At 41.2% G+C, this 12,861-nt stretch overlaps 1 protein-coding gene and 1 long non-coding RNA gene across 3 annotated transcripts in view; one reads left to right on the top strand and one right to left on the bottom strand.

Moving 5' to 3' along the window:
* Positions 1–12,861, top strand: part of LOC144687340 (voltage-dependent calcium channel subunit alpha-2/delta-1-like) — a 693,974-nt gene that overhangs the window by 87,645 nt on the left and 593,468 nt on the right. The window lies entirely within an intron of this gene.
* LOC144687350 (uncharacterized) overlaps positions 5,156–12,861 on the bottom strand; it is a 29,112-nt gene continuing 21,406 nt past the window's right edge. The window contains exon 3 of the long non-coding RNA XR_013578116.1: positions 5,156–5,223. This is a non-coding gene — a long non-coding RNA (uncharacterized LOC144687350). The remainder of the gene's footprint in view (positions 5,224–12,861) is intronic.

Here is a 12,861-nt window from a genome sequence, read left to right as displayed (position 1 = left end):
ACCTATGATGAACAGGGAAGTTGGCACTGCACATCAGAAATAATGTGGACATTTTATTTTTGTCCCAAAATCTGTAGATCTTCTCTACTCAGGAGTATTTCTTGGCTAAGAGAAGCTGCTCCTGGGGCTCTATTGCAAAGAAATGTGTAAGAGTGCCTCATCACACCCTCCTTCAGTTGAAAACAAGAACACAGTGCAAAGAAAGTTATTGTTACAAACACATTCCCTATCACAGTTTTGGGACTGCATCAGAGGACTGCCCATTTAGTGCCCACTGTTTCAATGTGTATGCATGAATTTTCTAAGTATATCCCTGAGTGTGGTCCATTGTAAGATCCACTACTTCCTGCAATTCTGACTGCTTCAGGCAGTTGAAAAGCGTTTATGTGTGTGTTTATGTATTAATGTGACCACTTTGTCTATTTAATATTTATTTGAAGTTCTGAATCAGAAATATATGAACTGTATGTGTGTGTACATAACACAAATTGATAATATATACATGTATTATGTGGGTAGCTTTTGCTACATTGTGACTGCCAAATTTTAAACCATTTATACACTGTAAATGGCCATATACTTAAGAGATAGAAGAGCTGTGCTTTAGTGCCTGAAATTACATCTATGCAGTGACTATTGCTGGAAACCACACGTGCATGGATGTTGCTTAAAAAAAGTTTCAGGTTTGCACCATACAACTGCCAGGTAATGACCATCTCCAACAAGGGGAGAGTCTAACCATCTCCCCTTGACATTCAGTGATTACTATCACTGAATATCCCACCATTGACATCTTGGGGGGGCGGAGGTCACCATTTACCAGAAACTTAACAGAGCCAGCCATATAAATACTGTGGCTATAAGGGCAGGTCAGAGGCTGGGTGGCAAGTGACTCGCCTCCTGACTCCCCAGAGCCTATCCACCATCTATAAGGCACAAGTCACGAGTGTGGTGGAATACCCTCCACTGTCCTGGCTGATTGTAGCTCCAACAACACTCAAGATATTTGACACAATCTAGGACAAAGCAGCCTGTTGGATTGGCACCCCATCCACCATCTTAAACATTCACTTCCTCCATCTCTGGCACATGTGTACCATCTGCAAGATGCACAGCAGCAACTCACAAAGGTTTATTCTGCTGTCTGGAATGACAAAGGCAGCCGGTGTATGGGAACATCACCACTTCCAAGCTCCCCTTTAAGCCACACATCATCCTGACTTGGAAATGTATCACCATTACTTTATCGTCACTAAGTCAAAATCCTAGAGTTCCCTACCTAACAGCAATGTAGGAATACCTTCACCAAATGGAGTGCAGTGATTCAAGAAGGCGGCTAATCACCACCTCAAGGTCAATGAGGGATGAGCAATAAATGCTGGCCTCTCCTGTGATGCTCACTTGCCATCCACAAATAATAAAAACAAAACCTGTGTGGTTCCTTATGGATAACTAACCATAAAACTCAGAGTCCAAGCTCACACATGAAGGATGGTCATTTGATTCGAGGTGCAAGAGGACAGCCTATTGAGTTCATACTCCAGCATGAATTGGCTCCTTCAACAGAGCGGGGCAGAAAACTGGAGCAAAAGGAATATAATGGTGAATTTAATAGATTAACTAATGTTCCAAACAGTGCCGGAGGAAACTGCATTTAGTTCTTAGCGTCATTTCTAGGACATTTGTCATTACTGTGAACTGTGTGCAATCTCAGAAAGAAAGACATCAAAGCTGCAGGAGGACATTTACATGTGTGATATATAAAGCTCCTTTAATATGTGTGCAGGCTGCAGTTGCTTCAGATTTGAAAAAAAGTTATACTTCTATACTTCTACTCATTAGAGTGTAGTTTCTAGAAGCATTTTTTCTCACTTACAATGCTTAATATTGAAAAAAGTACTAAACTTTTTAAAAAAAAGATGTGAATCTTTAAAGCATTGAATAGAATCAGCAGCTTTAGGAGGGGAAAGGTATGTGGGTTGGGGGCTGTGGGGAGGGAAATGCCATGGTGTTGCTTCCAATCACGTGACCTAACTTTGGCAGGGAATTGGTGGAAGCCTTGGAGAAATGGTGAAAATGGCCATTTCCAAAATTTATCTGCTGAAGTTATGGCAGGAGATTGGGACAACAAATACTGGACCACTGTTACCTTTCACCTGGTGAACTCCTGATTTCAATCATGTGGTTTTGGGCAATTGCTGAGTGCATTTTTCTACAAAGGATGAAAAAGTCCTTTTGGACCAATAGTTGTAGCTATGCTGTGCATCCTTTTGTTTTAATCACTTAATTGATCAATGCCAGAATAGCCCTGCTTCCTAAGAGCATGTTTTTATTTTTTCTCCTCGCCAAACATGGTAAGATGTAAAGATTCATGAGCTTTTACATTAACAGAAAGGCCAAGGGCTAGGATAGGCCATTTGGTCATAAGTTCATCCCTCTATTCAATCTCTGTCCATCTCGCAACCTGACACTTAACACCCTTTGTATGTAAAAAAAAAACCCCACTCATTCTGATATTTATTTTAATATATTTTCAGTGGTTGTATTTATAGCCTTTGGCCCTATAATCCAGCCTTGTTTTAGTGTAATGTTCAGGATTCACCTCATCTGTAGTATTTTGATGTATTTGAAAATGGCCCACACCAGGAAACTCTGCCGCTCCTACCACCTGCCATCAGACATAATAGAATGATTTACAAGTTGATAATCAACCTGTTTGGCCACATTATGAACGCACCTTCCATGGCGGTCAAGTCCTGACTTGAACTCGGGGCTTCTGACCCGGAGGTAGGGATGCTACTGCTGGCCCACAATACCTCCAGGGAACAACTAAATCACAGTTTAAGCAACTTGCGTTAAACATTATGCATTTAATGAATGGAATCTTTAAGCTATTGAGCCAATGCCAACTATCAAAGTGATAGTATTTGTCCGAAGCATCTCCATTGTCTCTTAATTTTGTAACCAATCCCATTTATCAGCTTTTCGTCCTAGATCCTAGTTTTGTCTTGCAACAAGCCCTTTAGACTTTTGTTGTGAAACAGATCCAATGTGATGTGATCTGAAAAGGACATTCCTCCACATCGATTGCTATTGCAAATCTGCTCCATGTTGCTGACCCAGCACATTTTCTCTAACTCCTTGCAACATGTGCCAAGGTCCATTTTTAAATACTTGACTTCAAGATGTTGTCTCTGCCCATTGTCCATGTTGAAATATTAACTAATCAAAGTTTCATTCTGTGAACTCTGTTCACTGTTCTGAATTATTATTCGTTTTATGGAATTGACTAACTTACACTTTATATTTTCCCCTCATTATTTCAAAAACCTGAATCCTCTATGCTGAACAGAGCCATTATAGGTTTCTTCGTTCTGCCTCTTCAAGCCAAAAGATTAAAGTGTGATAATACAGTGCTCTGAGGCGATTGTCCTTTGATAATTTTCATAAGGCTACAATTGGAGATGGTAATGTTTCAAATACACTTTGATGCATAAAAGTATTTAGGAGAAGCAAAAGAATGTTCTTCATGTGATAAAATATGTGAAAGTTATGGAAGGATCCCAAGTCGTCACTTGGTAAGGTCAATTAAAATGTATTAATTACAGAGCATTCACAAAGAATGGACTTGATAAATGTTTTATGAGTTGGTAATGAGCTTGAACTTAGAAGTTTTAAGTTTTTGGCAGTTTTCACTTTGATCAATTAATCTGACCTTTTGATGAAATGGAAACTAATTGTTAAACTTTTTAAATGTCATGGCTTTTATCTGAGAATTTTCATCATTATAGCCCTGATTTTTAAGCAGTGTGTCATCTTACCAGTAACTTTGGTAACCAAGGGATTCAGACGCATTTAAATTTGATCTGAATTGAAATGTCCAGCAGGAACAACAGGGTTCAACAGGTCGTACCACCAGTGTCACAGAGGAAGGGGGAGAATTGACCACTCTCTCATCACTGCACCTCCAACTAGTTACATCTTGACAACATTGTTTAATAAAGGCTGAGAAAAAAGAAATAAAAACAGAAAATGCTGGAAACACCCAGAAGATCAAGAGCATAATTGATGTCCTGCTGAGAGTGTTTCCAACATTTGCTGCTGTTGCTTCAGACTTCCAGCATCTGGAGTGTCTAAATTTGCTTATGGTAATAGATTTACTTACAAGTACACTTATACTTATCATAGTTCCAAGCCCCCTAAAAAGACATGGAAGTAAAATTTTGAACTTCAGTGACCAATGTAAACAAATGTGGTTACATAAGATTCTCAAGAGAAAAGAAGGCTGATGGGTGACTCGTATTTAAAATGATGAAAGGTTTTGACACAGCGGTTACAGACAGTATGTTTCCTCTTGTGGGGAATAGCATAACAAGATGTCATCAATATAAGATCGTCACCAAGAAATCCGATAGAGATTCAGAAAAAACATCTTTACCTGAAGAGGTGATGAGAATGTGGAACTCGTTAGCACAGGGAGTTATTGAAGTGAATAGTAAAGATGCATTTAAGGGGAAGTTAATAAGCATGTTCAGGAAGGCAGCTCACCCCCTTCTCAAGGGAAATTAGGGATGGACAATAAATGCTGGCCCAGCCAGCGAAGCCCACATCCTGTGAATGAATTTAAAAAAATGAGGGAGAAGGCAATAGTGGGTTACAAGGTAGCTTTGGAGGAGGAAAGATGGGTGAAGGCTCGAGTGGAGCATAAACACCGGCATGCACTGGTTGGTTGAATGGCCTGTTTCTGTGCGGTATATCGTATGTAAACTTTTAGATATGTTTATTGAATATTAATCCACATCCAGGCAATGTGCTTTCAAACTGTTCATTTCAAGGAACTGCTGTCATGCACCATACAGCAAATTTCCTCCCTCCAATTTGCCCCACCCATTTTAGTATACCAGTGCAGAGTCTAGGTTGCTACCCAAGAGCTTACTTTAAGCTTCATAGGATTGCAGATAGTTGAAAAAGATTTTTGTAAAATATTGAACTTCAGTATAACCAATCTAAACAAATGTAGTTACATTAGATTCTACAAACTTCAAAGGATAATGCTTTTATTTATTTAGACTGAATTAATTTAACATTCTGTTAAGGCTTTGCACTGAAACCTTCTGTGACAAAAACCAGGAGATATTTGGTTGTAGTTTATGGGCCCATCCTTTCCCATGTTTCTTAGCTTCTGCAGTTGCATGTTGGAAAATGGCTTCTATTCTTTTGGCTCTGCGTAAGGAATATCAGAAAAAAGCCAGTTAAACCGAATGCTTTTGATTTACTAATGGAAACATTCATCTGCTTTCAATCACCAAAAGTGTCCAATATTTGGAAAATCTTATGGGAATAAGGATCAGCAACTTTTGATACCCCTGTCAATTGTAATTTTGACACGACAGAATGGCAAGTTAAAACAAGTTAGGAGTTGGGTAGCTATGCCTTTCAGAGGTACTTACCGAAGATTTTGAAAGATCTGCAAAGAGAGCCATTCAAAAAATCCCTAGTGACTCTTGTCTATGTGGCTGTGCTTGAATTGATTTGAAAGCTGCTGTGTTATTTGAATTGACAGAAACAATTGGCTCTTTAAATGACCATCCTGTGAATAAACGTATTTAATAGTGCAGCTTGTTTAGAATGTGTTTCGTGTGACTAATATTAATTGACTCCTGAAATGATGGACCATGTGCTGGGGATCTTACTGGAGATCAGTAGCTCTGACAGCAGTAAATGAAATTATTGTTAGCTTGGGGCACACTGGGTGCAATTTTCAACCTTCCCGCTTGGGTGGAGCAAATCATCCACCCATTGTGAAGCTCGGCTAATGTTCTACGGTGGTACAATGGGTGGGTTCCTCGATGAACAGAAAATCCAATCTGCCAGGTTACTGCTCAAGCAGCAAGGTTGAACGTGAGCCCCTCCCCCATTATTCCAGATTTATATGGTGCACAGATTTTCATCTCAATTCATGGGAAAATCTCACTTCTTGCCTCTGGCAGTTGACTTCTATGTTGTACACAAAAAGTAGTATCTGGAGAAACTCAAATTGTTGCATCCTTATCACAGAAAATAATCTTGTCATTCTATTAGGCAGAACTCTAAATTGTGCTTATGCACTATAGCTTTCTCCTTATTAATCTCCAGTGCATCATGCTCAGAAAATACAGAGTGCACTTTATAAAATGATATCATTTTGGACACCATTACCACCCAGTCATTTGTATCTGAAAATGCTAGAACTAATTTATAACTCTTCATTTAATAAAGCAAAATAATCTGTTCATTTGATTAGATAAATCAGTGAAATGCTTCATAAATCATTCTGAAATTACCTTCCCATTGAAAACTAGAGTTGACTCCACCTGGTGCCTTGCAAGGTGGCTCTTAAATTTCACTGTTAAATTTGAATGCTTGCCTCTTTCCCACTAGCTAGTTGATTGATTTTGAATTTATGAAATTGATCTAAATATAATCAGGTGCTTCCACCAAAGTCAATTACTGCATCTTGAAATTAATCTAAATCCACTTTCTCTGCACTACCAACAGTGTATAATCTATAACGGTCGAGCATAAAGATTAATCTCATTCTCCAAACTGCCAGCTTTTTCCGAGGGTGCCAACTCTTGCTTCAGTATGGTTTTGTCCTTTTAGGAAACCTTCTTGTACTCCTTTTATCTTGTGTATGGGAGCTGAGAAAGCAAGCATTGGGAAGCCTGTCTGGCCTAAGGGTGTTAGGCCAATTGTGATATGCCTTGTGCTGCACCACCTGAAATCAGTTAACAGCAGGGACTAAACCAATGCTCGTTTTTATCATGACGAACGGACCAACTTTTCAGAACCAAGGAGAACACTGGATAATGGAGTGGAGGTTCCATAAAAGGGAACCAAGAATAGTTTTTAATCTTCTGCAGTTACTTGTAGTATCTTGATACAATACATACTCTTGTGTTTTATAAGACAACGATGTAGAAGTCAGAATATTTCCAGCATTGTTTTACCTTACCAGTATCATGCAAAGTAACCTGTTTTGCATTAATAGAAAAGAAATTCAAAATCCCATATGCACTGAAGAATGCACCTCTTGCAGGAAGAGGATTCTTCTGGTGCCCAAGCACAGTATTGTAGAGGACACCAGGGGGGTGTTTTGTCCATATTTTATTTTGTAAGAGCTGTGCTCCCTCAAGACTGAACACACGGTCAGATTTGGAAGTCTCCAGCATCTGTGGCAGAAGCTAGTTTAATGTTTGTTGTAGCTGACACCGTGAAACAAAATCAGATAATTGTTAGCTGTGGGTTACAGATTTGACCGCAGTCATAAGCACAACCTGGACAGGGTTTCTGTTTTCATAATGAACGCAGCTTAAACTACTGCTAACTACTGTGAGCCCTTTGTGTGAATTCACACTGCATTTTCCTCCAACCTTTGACCGACCTAGCCATTCTTGATAATCCATTAAGCAAAATTATTGCCATGCAAGCTGCAAAATTACAGGTTCTTGAGACAAATCAAAATGGTACAGGCTTTCAATGGTACTTACTATAATGAAGTGTATAGAACAGCCATACCCTAGCTTTCAAACAGTATGCAGATTTCTCCTTCCTGCCTGGGTTAATGATACAGCTGTTTACAGAGCTGACGGGCCTTGATGACTTCTCTGCAGGGTAGCTGCATTTCACCTGATGATAGCAACTGTGACATTTATTTGTTGCAAGTATCAAATGAAGAGGAAAAATGAATCACAATGTAATTTAAAAAGAAGCCAATTGAGTAATCAAAGGTTACAGAGACTGTAAATTATTAAATGGTACATTAAGTTCTTTATTGTGGTTGGTTGAGAAGTGTGGTGCACTGCGATATTACTGAGTGACACAGACAACTTTTGTCATATTGGGCCAGGATTTACTATCAAAATAATGGCTAGGCTAACAGTGCAATATACGCGCAAACCACATAGCAACTTCGGATGAGGGGAAGATGCATGGTTAAACATGAATAAGTAGAAGTTGCTGTCCAAGATGTGCTGCTCTGCCTTAACATTGAAATGCATTGAACAATGTGAAGTTCCTGTAATATGTGTGGCGGATGTGAACGAAACTCACTACTGAGAGTTAGGCTTAGTGGAGGTGATGCCGTAGTGGTGTTGTCGCTGGACTAGTAATCCAGAGACCCAGGGTAATGCTCTAGGCACCTGGGTTTAAATCCTGCCATGGCAGATGGTGGAATTTGAATTCAATGAAAATCTGGAATTATAAGTCTAATGACCATGAAACCATTGCCGATTGTTGTAAAAACTCATCTGGTTCACTACTGTCCTTTAGGGAAGGAAATCTGCCATCCTTACCTGACCTGGCCTACCTGTGATTCCAGACCCACAGCAATGTAGTTGACTCTTAAATGCCCTCTGAGCAATTAGGGATGGGCAATAAATGCTGGCCAGTAATGCCCACATCCCATAAATTTAAAAAAAATCTAGTTATGCTTTTTAACTGTGTAATCGGCCTCACTTACTGTCAGAAGTATCTCTGGCACTGAAAATTAATCTTGATTTTGCTTTCAGTACCTGATATTGAATTTGCCATTCCAACTGACACTTCCTGTTTCAGACTCTGTTTTGCTTGATAACAATTCCTCAGTTTAATTGGTTAAGGAGATGCGCAGTTGCTCGCTGTGTTTACATAGATCCCAGGTGCCCTGTGGAAGGCGCCATGCTATTTCCATCTTCCATTTCCAGCCACTAGCCATGGAAAATCTCATGGGTATTAAATGGGCAAGGACAAGTCTAATAAGCATCAGGTGGCACTCATGTGGACCCGTAGGAACACAGCTTGAGGAATGTTGCAGCTGGTTATCTAGAAATTTCACATCAAATTCAAATATAGTAATGTTTCTGGGGGAAAAATCAAATGTGTGATGTCTTTTGAGCAGGTAGGAAATCTGGATCTTGGTCTAGTCAAGACCCAGGTGGAGGGAGAGGCCTTCAAAATCCAAAGGCAGGTTCAGAATTTGTGACTTTTTCAAGGGGGGAGAAACATTGGATTTTCAATTCTTCATTGTGACATACCATACTTAATTCACGAACGTACATGTATGCTAGGCACATAAAGTTGATCCCAGTCTCATTAGGTTATTGTGTTTACAGAAAGCTTTGGGCAGAATCTTGTTGAAGGGCTGGGTTCTTGCCTGCTGGCTGGAGAGCTTGCAAGAGACCTGTGCTGCCTCTTTTTGGGAACGCCTGCTGACCCACATACCAATCAGGCAGTGGCAGGCCTTTCCCCAGAATCAGGACCCCGGGGGGTGGAAGTCTCGCCTACTGAGAGCTGACAGAGGCTGTCAGCTCATGCTCAGCAGCAGCACTGGGGAGACTGTGGGTGCTGCCACAATGACAGGAGTCCCAGGATTGTGGAGTGACCCAGGCCACAGGTATGTAAAGTGGGGAGGGTTTTCGCAGGGTTGGGGTTGTGGGGACAGTGGTGCAGGCTGGTCAGCAGCAAGGGCAGGGTGTCGCTCTCAGCAGACCCCCGCCACTTCCTGATGTCCCGTCCCTCGATCAGGCACCGAGTGCCTCTAATCGAGGGACTGTCCCAAAAGTGACAAGTTGGCCACACAGTTGTACCTGCTATGCAGGGTGTATGGCGACAGGCTCGCCTGCAGCTGGGTTAGTACCAGTGGTGGTGGGATGAGGCCCTTAAGTGGTCATTGTTTGGCCACTTAAGGGCCTCATTTGGCATCAGGAGTGGAAGGTTGACCATGAGGAGAATTATATGTTCAGCGTGCAGGGGTGGGCCCCGCACGCCGATGCATAAAATGATGTGCAGTGACGTCAGGCGTGCGCCCCAACGTCACTGCGCGTCATTCCGATCTTCTGTTCGGCGGGCGCGCACCAGAGTTGGCTGCGCGCCCGCTGAACTGTCAAAGGCCATTAAAAAAACAAATTGAAGATATTGACAGGGCTGCCTGTCCAACCTTAAGATGGCGGGCAGACGAAGAGCCCAGGCGGCCTTCGCATTTTTCATGAAGCCCCATCCACAGGCGGGATGAGGTTTCATGAAGGGTTTATAACATTAATAAATATTTTTTGAACATTTCAAAAACATGCCCCAGTTCATATGACACTGTCACATGAGGGGACATGTGTAAATGATTGTTTTTTAGCTTCTTTATTTAAAATTCACATTATGAAATTAATCTCCCTGAGGCAGCTCCGTGCCTCAGGGAGATTTCTGTGCTCTTCCACGCGCATGCGCAAAAGAGCGCAGGCCCTGATTCTCCCTCCTTCCCCTGCCCGCACAGGTAACGCTGAGCGCTTCCGAACGTGCGTCACACTGGGCGGACCTTAATTGGCCTGCCCATGTAAAATGGCGGCACGCAGCTGATCGCAGGCAGAGATCGGCTCCACGCCTGCCCGCCCACGCCTGCTCCTGACTGGCCCGCCAGGCGGGGAGAAAATTCTCCCCCATGACCCTTCCCACCCAGAACTTATTTCTAGCAGAGGTGAGAAGGTGGCGTGGTTCTGGTACGCCACCATCCAGCATAAGTAAATGCCCCTCCAGCCCCTAAGTTCGCTACCAGTGAGAGCACAAGATTACAGCTATAAAATGCAGTGTAGTGAAGTTGATCAGCATAAAGGTTATTGGTTGTTGATAAATTCTCTTTCACTTTCCCAACACTAACCTCCAACATGTTTTTGGACTCTTGTCATGGCGGAGACACAGGTGTACCAATGTATTTTGGTTTTTTATTTCAGACAGTCTCTGAAGATGATAGATTTGGCATGTGTGTATATTATCAATTAGTGCTTGGTTGGAAACGCGTTTCCAGCTAAATTTGTGATTTCTCTTTAGTTACCTCCTCGTTGTACGAGAAGGGTGAATTTCTTCCAAAAAATAAGAATTTCACCATTCTCCTGACAATTCATCTTACAAAACAACAATTTGCATTTATTTAGCTTATTAATATAGATAAAGATTTGAAAGCGTTTCACAGTGGCAAAATCAGAAAAATGAATGCCAAGTCAAAGGAGGAGATGTAAGGGGTGACCTAAAGCTTGCTCAGAGAGGTGGAATTTAAGGGCCTAAAATTAGATGGTGGAAAGGTTTAGGAAGAGAATTACAGACTATGGGGTGCAGATGACTGAAAGCACAGCCATCAATAGTGGAGTAAAGGGAGGGGGATGCACAAAAGTCCAGAGTCAGGGGAAATGGAGAGTTTGAGTGGGATTGTAGGGTTGTAAGAGGTTATGTCGTAAGGGAAGGATGTGCCCATGAAGGAATTTGAAACAGCAGCATGAGAATTTCACATTTTGAGCTGAAGGGGAACTGGGAACCTATGTGAATCAGCAAGGACAGAGTCAATGGGTGAGATGAAGATGGTGTGGGCTAAGCTATAGTTAGTAGAGTTTAGATGAGCTGAAGTTTAGAGAGTGGAGAACCTGGCCAGGAAAGTATTGAACAGTGGAGCCTGGAGGTTATAACATTTAATATTCTACATATTAGAGCCAGAGTTATTCCAAAAATGATATTTTAAACATTTTGGAAAGTATCTCTGTTAATAGAAAAACTTCTCTCTGTTTTCTTTCCCTTTTTCACATCTTAAGGTGTTATCTTATAATGGAAAGTATTGCCTTGGCACTAGTGCACCCTGGAAACTCATCCAATTACATTCATGTAAATAGTGAGTGTCAGTATATATGGGTTGTGGGGAGCTTTGTATCTAATTGTAATATGTCAGCTGTCACTCTGGGATCTGGGATCTTCCTGCCCTGTGTGACTGAGTGTTGCACCATGTGGTGCAGTCTGTTATCAAGGAGGCATGATATGGATCCTCTAAAAATCTGACCCAAGGTTCTTATTTGTTTTATAGGCCCTTAAAATATTTGTGCTTGGACTTGAAATGCTGCCTGTTTAGGTTGACATGAAATGGGAAGATGTTATGGTTGGTGTCCTAGAAAATTTGAAACACATGGGCCAAGGGGATCTCTTCATTTGAACCTGATTTTATAAACAAAGCATGTGACTCCCAGATCAAACATGTAATGGAGTAATGAATTCATGGTTGTGAATACGGCACATTCATGCAGCGTTTACAGTTGCAGTGTTATTTTTATATCAGGGCTAAATCTTAAAAGCAATTCAGAACAATGCTAGCCAGTTTTTCACTTTTTGTTAGGTACCACAGCATTTGGACATGCGAAATTTCAGGTCTGTACTCTATATTCTTCTGGGTTCAGTAACATTGGCTCCTCCCAAAAGTGGACCCCATGTTCCTAACATTGTCCAGTAGTATGGTAATACTATACAGGGTTGTAACAATAATGCTTCTCAGTGTATGAATTGAATTTCATAATCTCTCGTGTGTCCCCGTGTGTGTTTCTTCTTTCTTCCCGGAGGTGGACTGATAAGCACACTAGTGAGACAAGACAACTTATAAATCAACAAGGTGATTTATTTTAGAACTGGGAATGAACTGTATAACATTTACAATGAATTGGGTTGTGCTATCAAAGTTAAATGTCTCAATTGGAGGCCATGTTGCCAAGGCAATTTTTCACTATTCTATAACTTCTATGGAAAAGTTTTTCCCGTCTTTCTGATTGCTACTGTAAGGTAGAATTAATAAACGCCTGTAAAGAAAGGGTGGGAAGCTGATCAGAATTGATGTGTATTAGACTAATTTGGTTTAATTCATATATACTGAGTTTGCAGAATTCTGGGTTGTGGTTGACTTGACACTCCTCCCCCTTTACCAGAAAGCACTGACATGCAAGAGTACAGTCCCACCAGCTTCACCAGCTTTCCAAGCCGCCTCAATTCTTTATGAATGAACCTGAAAAGTTGTGTCACCAATCAATCGACTGTGTGAGCCACACTGAT

The sequence above is a fragment of the Cetorhinus maximus genome, chromosome 12 (assembly GCF_964194155.1).
Source record: "Cetorhinus maximus chromosome 12, sCetMax3.hap1.1, whole genome shotgun sequence".
Lineage (NCBI taxonomy): Eukaryota > Metazoa > Chordata > Chondrichthyes > Lamniformes > Cetorhinidae > Cetorhinus > Cetorhinus maximus.
This window is presented reverse-complemented; position numbering and strand designations above follow the sequence as displayed.